The following is a 10,578-nucleotide window of genomic DNA, read 5'->3' on the forward strand; positions in this document are numbered from 1 at the left end:
TGCAGCTAAGGGTTAACAGGGGCCATTGTGTGGATGGAATAGTAATTTCTATAACAATAGTACGAAATCAAAGAAAAACATACTTATAAAAAGATCAGAGACATAAATGTCTCACAGTATACTATGCAATATGTTGATTTTGAGTCAGCTCCCAGCCTTTGGTGAGACATGATACACAATATACAGTACAGTGCTACTGTATACAGTGTGAATACTAACTAAATGTAAAAACCACATGGTCACACTTTATTTGACAGAGGTCAATATCCACAGTATAACACCATCTAGGAAAATTGTGGTAAAGGAGTAAAGGACTAGGAATATTATTTTGGCAATGTAAGTAGCCTCTATTAAGGTGTGCTGTCTACATAAAACAGCTTTCAAATAAGCCATCAGCAGTCATACATTCATCTTCAGATACCAGTTAATCAACTAACAAAAGCATGCTTCCTTAAATACTACAATTCAGATTGAACCCACATCATCAGGAAGTTAAAACTACCCAAATTTAGATACAAGCAGACATTTTAAGCAGGAGAGATACTGTATATACTGTTCCCTGTTCCTATGGTTTCCCACTTTGTGACTTGTAACATTTTCTTAAACCTATTTAATTCAAAACCCTATAGCTAAAACCAAAGATTGTTAAGGGTAAGATAAAGTTACAGCAAATGTCAGCAAAAGCCAAAGAGAAAAAAAAATGTATGTGCTGCTTATATAAATAGTCAGACCCATGAACTGAATGTTTGGAGGAAGCACCTTTGCGATTACAGGCACAAGTTGTTCAGGGTAACGCTCTACCATTTTTTTTCACTACCTCGGAACATTTTTTGCCTTTTCGTCTTAGGAGATGTGCTCATGCTCTCTCAGGTTGCTTGAAAAAGATTCTAATCAGGACTTGGACTGGGTCACTAAAGGACATTCACTTTCTTATCCTTTAACCACCCAACATAGCTTTGGTCTTGTGCTTTTGGATCATTGTCCTGCTGAAATATGTTTTTTGTCCCAGACTTAGAGATCTGAAGCAGGTATTCCTCCATGATTTGCCAGTACTATTCTTCATAGATGTTCCCATCAGTCATGACAAGTTCCTCACTCCCTGCTGATGAGTGATGAATAATGCAATATGCCTGGTACTGTATGTGACTGATGTAATGTTTTGCAATTAGACCAAAAAGTTCAAATTTTGTCTTGTCTGACCTCAAAACCTTTATGCCACACATCTGCAGTATCAATTAGGTGTTTTGTTGTAGGATTTGAGATGTAGTTTTTTTTGTGGGGACTATACAAGTCTCCTTAGTGGAGAGACTGGGATATTGTTGACCCATGAATGCTTTCCCCCATCTCTGCCACTGAACTTTAACTGTCTCAAAGTCTCCGCCTCACAGTGGCATACAGTATCCAAAGGATTCCATTTTGACCGGCTGCTTAGTTTGAAGCCTGATCTAGGCAGTGCCTGTGTGTGTTATACTTCTTAATTATTGACTTCACTATGCTCAAAGAGATACTGTAGTAAGGGACCTTGAAATGTTTAATACTTGTCTCTTGAAGTGTGGCTTTATACAATTACATTATATTTCTGCATTGTTCATGAAGCTCCTTGGTCTTCATGGTTGAATCGTTGCTTGAAATACCAGACTGAAGGATCTTACAGGGACACATGTATTTATACAGAAACCATGTTAACCACCATTATTGCACACAGACATCACTTAAGTAATTGTGTGCTTTATTAAGGTAGTTTTGTGCACCTACATTAACTTAGGTGTGCCACAGCAAGGGGTTTGAATTCTTGAGCAATCATGATATTTCCATTTTTCATATTCATTACTGTTTTTACGTCTTTTTGGTTTTCGCTTTGAATGTTAATATTAGTTGTTACTTTAAAGTGTTGTGACTGCAAGCTTTAAAGCAACAAAATATGAAATGCGTGGATGTGAATAGTATCATAATGCACTGTTTATTCTTAAATATACACATACAAATATTTAATAAGTGTATAGTCTGCCTTTGCCATCAACTAATAAGAAACAAAAAGAGCATAACACTACACACAGATACTGTATGTACAACAGACATTTCGAAATATGTACTGCGTCACAAATGCAGACAGTATGTATACACAGTACAGTACTGCTATTATGCATGAACTCACTAATGTTTCTACTAGATAAATAAGCAAATATGCAGGCATGCAGAATAAATTGAGGCATAAATTAATAATTGTATTAAAGAAAGGCAAATGTTGTGCTTTAAGTTGCAAGAGTGCCCAAGGTAGTATTCTCATGTACAGTTTTAAATGCTGTTTAATATGCTTAAGTTAGAGATAAGACACCATCTTTCTCCCTATACACACATATTATCAACACATGTGCTATACAGCAATATTAGAAAAACAGCATTTTTGATAAGCACACCACATTTCCATACAAAAGATGTATGTGAACTAAAGTTTGAAAGAAACTGCTGCAGCTGCTGAGTTATAAATACGCACTCCTTCATATGATCTATCCTTGCTCTTATGAATCTTGTGGGATTGTGTGTCATGAATTCTCTTCCGCATGGGGTGAGATGCTACACTTTCAAAAAAGCTCATCCCTTCCATGTTGAATCAATTACAAGGGAAGTGAATTGAAGTCATATTAAAGGTTAATGTCACAGCACTCCAAACTGAGACAAGAAATTGTGATAATTATGTATTGTTATCTATAGTACACCTTTCCTTAAATTATTATTTTGTGATTTTCACAGTTTTAACCCATTTTACAAGGATAAGGTCTGATCATGAGATGTTTAACTACAAGCAGCTTTATTGTATGAATTAGAAAACAATTTCCTTTGAGTAAAATATTCTACAATCACTATTAATAATGAAAGTCTTTTCTGACTGCTTTGATGATGAAATATCATAGAATTCATCAAACATCATTAATTTTCTCTGTTGGGGTTACAATTGCTTGTCTTATTTCTAATGAGGTATCAATTGCAAATTCAACCTTAGCAGATAGTTACCGTTTCTTGTATATTATCAAGAAATCAGCAATTAACATTAATTTTCATTAGGATATTTTAATAATTTTGAAAAACAGTCAACTAACTTTTCCATACTGTGACATTCATATTTTAAAACACATTTAATTTAGTTATTGTGGTACTGCTGAGCCATTCAGAAAGGTCTGTTGCTCTCCTGTCATGATTCTGTTACCAATTAGTTGTGCAAAATGGTTGAAGTATTTTTTACCATTGGGTAAATTGCTCTAGGCTTTTACAGTGTTTTGATTATTATCTGCTTTTATTTCATTTAATATGCTAAGAATATGCTAAGAATGCTAAGTAGTCATGTTCTGTTTTTGTCTTCAGAAAGTACATGTAAAGAATTGATGGCAACTTCACAGATGAATAACCTCATATATAGCCTAAGCCATGATCAGAAAAACATGTTTCTGGATTATTTACATTCACTCAAGCTCAATTACTATGTAAATGCACAGTAAGAGTAAGCACTATAAATGCAACATTACTCCATTTGGATGAATAACCTTATAAAACTGTCCCCACTAACAATTTATTATAATCACAGACATAGCTCTATAATGGAACGTCATCGATTTCTTGACTTAAACTAAATAAAACATATACTGCACTCCTGTAAGGTGAATTTGATAGCATGCTTTTTCCTTTACATTATCCACCTAAGGCTATGTAGCAGAAAGCCCATTACAATCACAACCACCATAAAAACAATTCACAAGCAATTAGTAACAGCATGTAATAAAACATGCAAAGTGTTTTCATTGTCTTTATCTTTCACTATTAATGTACTTATCGTAAGTATTCCATCCAAAGTTCTCGTCTGTGTTTTATGAGATAAAAAGACAAGCTAATATTTTTTTGGTAAATATTTGGAAAATCTTTGCACTAAGGTGTGGAAAGGGTGTGTGTACTTCACATCTTTTACTAGAGCTCATGTTCCAAGTACAGAACTCTGCACTGGTTTTGTATCATTGAAATTAATAGTGTATATACAGATGCAGAAATAGACACATTAAACTTGTATTGAGTGTGATGAGACTGAATCAACAACTTCACTTTACTTTTTAAAATTTACTTTATTTCAATTTACTTTATAAAACAAACATTCTTAATGTTCCATTCAAGTCAAAGTAGCAAAAAAGGTATGCTTCAGCCCTGCACTGTACTCCAGAGTTCTACCTTGACCTTGTTTAAACTAATAGGATGTTGTTGACCAGTGATCAATATATTCACTATATTCGAACCCCGAGGGTAAATAAATATCATATGTGGAGTATACAGTATGATTTTTTAATGCACTGCCCTGCATACGTTAATTTGGGTATGAGAATAATTGTCACTTCACAACTTAAAAGTTGAGAGACATTAATCTTAATCATAAACCTATTTATATTGAATACCATCAATAAATAAAAATAGCATTTGATTACGATATAAAACAGGTGTTAAACTAGAATGAAGAAGAGTGAAATCTTCCAACAGCCAGTCTGGTTTGTATGAATTACATACTGTACAGTATATGCAGTTATTATCTATTTCCAAAACGTTGTTAGAACTGTTTAATAAAGATCGAAGAATTTTCCTATCCGAATGATTGTTAATATTCCTAGAGCACTATTCCTCGGATGAGCAAGCTTATGTATCCTAATAAGATGATAGCTGTTACTGTACAATTTACAATATTATTAATGGTTTCAAACGTAATGCGTGTGTAAGCCGAATTAAAGAAAAACAAAAAGTATCCTTACCTGTGTAATTCGGAATCGGTTTTCTCGGTGAATTTAAACTACTCCATGTGTGGACTTGTCCAGCCTTGGGTTCTGCGCTCAAGCTGTCCGCGTATTCCTGCTCAGTTCGAATTGCCACAGCTTGGATGTGGATCTGTCCTTGGTCCTGAAACGGAGTCAAATTCGCGTGAATTGTCCATGCCTTGAAATGCAGAGCCTCATGCGAAACTCCCGTGTCTGCAATGTTAATACACTCTTCGCTCTGACTCTAGGTAGCACAACAGAAATATGGTTTGAGAAATCTGGATTCAATAAAAAATTGTTTTCTGCTGCAAGTTCACTATTCTATCAACAATTAGACATATGGAAAGTGCTTTCACTTTGCGCGACAAAAGCTGCTCGAAATAGCCGCATGGAAACTATTCAAAATAAAACCAAAGGCTAATTGCTAGGCAGTGATTACGCTTTCTCTAGAGAGATTTTCGATTTTTCATCTTTCCTTTGTCTTCATTTTTTAATCGGATCTGTCCAAAACTGAAATACCGAGATCAGATTTAGTTTCTCATAGCGGCTGAAACTGAGAGCTTCAAATTATCAGCGACCCCAATCTCTGAAGTAGTGTGACTAGAGACGTTCAAAGCTGTCTTCGAGGCAGCACAGACTTTCCTTGAAGATATATCCAACTTTCCCTCTCCACGTGTGATTGATTTTTGACTGAAAACTGCTCTTCTTTTTTTTGAAGCGGCTAAATATAAACTCATTCTAAGTGGACGTGCTCATAACTTTCTAAATTCACTGTTCATCCTCATTTTATTTGCTTTCTGCAGCAGACTTTTTCACCCAAGGAAGCATTTTTAACTAAAGTGCTCTCAGCCAATGATAAGGCATTGTCTTACACAAGAAATTTCCCGTTTAGAGAATGCCCGTTTTCTCTATATATACAAGCATAAATCTGCTGCGCAAATGAAGTTCAAACGCTATGTCAAGCCTCGGCAGGGATAAGTCTTTAGAGGCTCCTTTGTTATTCTGACGTTTAACCGCTGCTCTTGCTATTTCTGGTTTCTGTGCAAGACCAAACCTGGTATTTTTGTTGAGTGATAGGGATTCTCAGTTGGTTTGACACCGTGTTGAGAGCGGTCTCACTATACATCAGATGAAATTAGACCTCTAGCCCAGTGTTCTCGGACTTACCACCTAAATCCAGATGTAATGAAAGGAGGAGTCACGAGATTTTTTTTGCCCTAAGGGGGATGTTGCAGCCGCGAGCTTGTCTTATGCGAGATGTCTTATGACATTTAATTTAAAACTCGGTTAATATTCATCACCAAGTGAAGTGCAATCCGAAATTTGCATTATCTTCTCGTTTGCTCTAGAACATACTGTATAACCAGGCTATTTTTTTTCAAACCGTTTTAAAAGTATTATCAAATCACAAGAAAAGCCCACCGGTCGTAAACAATTTAATTAATTTTACAGATTTGAAAGTTCTGCGGTGGCAGTTTCATGTGGTGATTATAATCGCGGTTATTGTGTGACTCCTGATAACAATGAGATACTGTATATATACTGTATACTTTGTGATTAAGCTTTTCTACTTCACAGTGTTATGTGGTTGTGTTTCAACTCTTCCTTCTCGTTTTGAACTAATATATAAAACAGATAAATTAAAAAATGTCAGTACTCGAGTGGTTCAGATTCAGATCACTGGGATTATGAATGATTTGATCGGAAATCTCCATGTACTTAAATATCAATAAATCAGTAGGTTAAGTTCTGCTCACACAGACCTGGGAAAAATGTATATATTGTAATATATTCCTGTCTCTTTTGAATAACTATTTACATGTGTGCATTTTGTTTGGGGATTTAATTGCATTTTGAATTGAAAATAAAACAAAAATATGCAAAGTAATCTAGTAAAAACTAGATATGGACAAAACATTTGATTATATCTCGTAACTAAAACATCTAGGTCTAGGTTTACACTGACTGACAGCACCTAATAATCAGATCCTTCTGATTCACAGGACATGACCCAAGGAGGAGAGACAGATGAATTTTCTTACCTGTTGGTTTTTTAATCCACAAGGAAAGAGAGAAGTGAGATTTGATATTTATGTGTACACCACAGGGCATCTTCTCAAATTCAGCATTACCCTAGCCAGCTAACACCTCCTAACCAGGCTTTCAGTTAACAGTAAATGAAGCATCTTTCCACTCTTTTCATGAATATTTAATTTTACATCAGCCTCCTCAGCAATAGTAAAAATGTTATTGTTCTTTGTTTAAAACCAGTAAACAATTATTAATTCATGAATGGTTTCTCAATAGAATCACTAATTGAGAGTAGTTTCTTGCACTTCAGGAAACAGGTGTAAAAGGCTAATAATGTAAGTATCATACATAAAGGGACTTCTATATTTACAGATATGCAAACTGTAAGTAGATAAAGTAATTAAAGTTAAGTTATTAGAAAGACGATTTGGGTAGCTCAACATGTAGTGGACAATATAATAATTGAGAGAATACCCAGTGAGTAGACTTGAAAAGGCAGAAATATGATGTCCTGATCAACAAATTTCTGCAAACATTCCAGATAAAGTCACTTTGTGCGGGCTCCTTTGTAAAGACTTCGTGCTGAATACATTATAGTCCTGTAGAATGGGTCTGCTAGTACAGCCACACATTGTTTCAGTGTGTTACTTCTGCCAGTCTAGTTTGTTTCTTTTTCTTATATTATCTTATCAATGTAAATCCAGCGACAGAAAATTTTACATATACAGTATACTGCACATCCTGCAGCAGAAAAAAACGTAATAAAAATAGTGCTTCTTAATTAGTTTGTTTTTTCTAATTGGTAATTATCACTCTATTTTTACTCAGTCCTATTTTTTCCCCTCACCGCACTATTTTAATGTCTGCCTTCATCTGTTTTTTTCTGCTTTTATTTTTACTTCAAAAAGCCTTCTTACAACATATCAACTTCTTCCTGAAATAATCCATAAGATTTGGGTATTTGCTCTGTCAAAATGATGTTACCGAGGCAACTGAATAGTTCAAGGAGTAGCCAGATCATTGTTTTTACTAATTAGCTGCAAATTCGTGTACTTCGCCTCAGCCACTGTTAATGCAATAGAAAATAATACACACTAATTGCAATATAAATGTCAAATGGCAGGATTGCAATTCACCAAAGTGTCAAAGTCACAAAAGATCTTAATATTTACAAAATTCAGAAATGTCAAAATGAAACTAAAATCAATGAGTTAAGCTAATATAGTGAACTCCTTGTTAACCCTCTTATGCCTAAGAAACAAAAAGGCTGTGCTTTTTTTACCTGCACTGTTTGTCTGCCTCATTGCAGTCTGTTTAGTTTAAAATTACTGATATAGCATTTTGATACAGCCTCCCACTAATAATGCATGTATTTTTTCTGATTACAATAAAACTGTGCTAATATGAGTAATCCTATTAAGTGAATTTGCAGAAGCTATGACTTTTTGTATATCTTTTTTAGATCAAAGTACCTATGCTTTGGATCCCTCTCCAAGTAAGTCTAGCAACATTTCATTTTTAAAATGAATGAAAGCTAAATATGGGACTTATTGGACAATTAATGTGTGCAATCATCAGTGAAAAGTCTATTGTTGTTGTTCAGAAACATCAACATTATATGTTACTTAAATCCAGGAGATCTGGAATACCATTTAAGTCACTTACTGCTCAAGCATTTCTTTCTTTTGACCCATGATTTAGAGAAATGTGATAATTGCCATATCATTTTGAAAACCTCACATAAATGTTGTTTTTTTACATATATTCTTATGCCTGAAAGAAGAGGGCATCTCTTCTCATCATGAGTTCTTTCAGTGCTATTTTTTTTTTCATTTAGCTGTCCAGACTCAGACAGCCAAATCCCTGGAGAGCAGCCTGTTCAGAATATTCAAAATAAACTACAAGACAGACAAAAATTCTCTTTCAAAAATCAGGCTGTATATTGCTAGTGCTTGAGAGAGCTTTTTAATAACAGTGTTAAAGTGACATGGCTTAAACACCACAAAATCAAAAAAACATTCATGAGGTTAGAATTCTATTATTTCATATCTTGAACAAGAGTTCATGGATTGTTTCACAATACAGATATATTCTCTTCTTTGGAAGTGCTTTGAATGTACTTAGGAGAGATACACTCCGAAGAAGTTTCTGTTGATATTGTCAGCAGGGTTTATTAAATCCCTTCCAATCTTTTGCTTCTGTACTCATTAAGATTATTGCCTTGGTTAGTTTCTGGTTTTCAGCAAAACCACCAGACTTCAAATCATTTGTTGAGGTTTGATAGAAATAGTCACTCCTCTAGGATAAGTACTGTAATTCGTATCATGGAATCTCCTTCCTATATAGCTACAGTATAAACCCACTACCATATAATCACTTATCTTTTGACATCACTGCATACAGCATTCAAATTCAGCAGGGAAGAAAGTTGTCCTTCATTAGTCAGCAGTCAAAAAATGAAGAATTTCTCTAGGAATTTTATTTCCTATATCTTGTGCCATTAATGAATTTAATGGGCTGAAGAATTGAGAACCATGGTTGTCTAGTTTCACACTTACAGTATGTCACTTATTCAGTATGTCTATTTTTAAGGCCTGTCAATACAGTACATACAGTAGTATGTATTACATGCAATGTAAACATAGTAAAAATCTATAGAACAGACCTCTGGAAGAATGTTGAAAAATGCTGCTGAAGGATTAGTCTTTCAGATGCGAAGCTCAAAGAAAGTATGTCTTGATTAGTGAACTTTCCATTGTCTGATATAGACTAATGTTAAATCAATGCATAGTAGTACCTAGTTAACCATGTGGGTCAAACATTAGAATGTAAGTTTTAAGTGACATGTATCACTTTTACAACATCACACAATGGCAAATACTGAATGCCTGTAGCTATCTCACAAAACAATCTATTTTCTTTGATATGTCAAGTGACCACTTTCAAAAGTAAAAAAACATCTAAAAATATCTAAAGAATCAAGCTGCTGCATACAATGTTGAAATTTTCCTGCAGAAAAAAGGATTATTCTGAACAAAGAACAGATAAAGTATGACTCAAGGAGTGCTGTAGAGAATTTCCTAGAAAAATCTTCAATTAGGTGTTTTTTAAAGTGAGTATGTTCCTTTATGTACTTCATATATAAACATGTTAAGAATGTGATGTGCAGATACAGTATAAATATGGTTACCTAATACAGGTATTTTGCATGGTGCATTTTCAATGCTGTCTTCCTTTGGTTTTAATGGCCTACAGTTAATTGGGAGAGAAAGTTTTACTGTAGAGAAAGAGGAATAAACAATGCTAATCACTTAGAGCTTTGTGTAGCAAGGAAATAAGAAAAATCAAAGTGGGGCATTTAAACATTTAATTTATGCTTTATTTGAGAAGTGGAATGGATGTTATATCTGGCAGCAGCTATAGTCCGTCACTGTTGGGCAGGGGAGAAAATATTAGCTCCATCCATCAAATCACAGGGGTACAGTACGTTTGCTTTGTATCTTCTCTTTGTATGTCACAAACACTTTCAACATATTAAAAAAAAGAAAACTCTAAATGCGTGCACTGGAAATTTGTTTAGCTACCCCCATTGTTAAGAGCAACTTTTGTGAATAGAACCCAATGCAATTAAGTATGAGAGAGAGGAAAAAAACATCAATCTGTTTTGAAATTAACTTTGTTATCAGTCTTTTTAAGCATTTTTTAATTTACAGGCAAATGGGATGGCCATTTTTGCATAAAGAATAATTTGACACACACAATA

The 10,578-nt window shown here is 34.4% G+C and overlaps 1 protein-coding gene across 3 annotated transcripts in view; it reads right to left on the reverse strand.

The window, feature by feature from the left end:
- The window catches only part of LOC102696505 (metabotropic glutamate receptor 3), a 61,258-nt gene extending 55,333 nt beyond the window's left edge, over positions 1-5,925 (reverse strand). For 2 of the 3 annotated variants that reach the window (XM_015347390.2, XM_015347392.2), the window contains exon 1: positions 4,782-5,832. The gene's annotated coding sequence lies outside the window, so the exon portion shown is untranslated. The other variant, XM_015347391.2, reaches the window with a different exon arrangement.
- Between the last annotated feature and the right edge of the window lie 4,653 nt (positions 5,926-10,578).

Source organism: Lepisosteus oculatus, chromosome 4, assembly GCF_040954835.1.
Source record: "Lepisosteus oculatus isolate fLepOcu1 chromosome 4, fLepOcu1.hap2, whole genome shotgun sequence".
Taxonomy (NCBI): domain Eukaryota; kingdom Metazoa; phylum Chordata; class Actinopteri; order Semionotiformes; family Lepisosteidae; genus Lepisosteus; species Lepisosteus oculatus.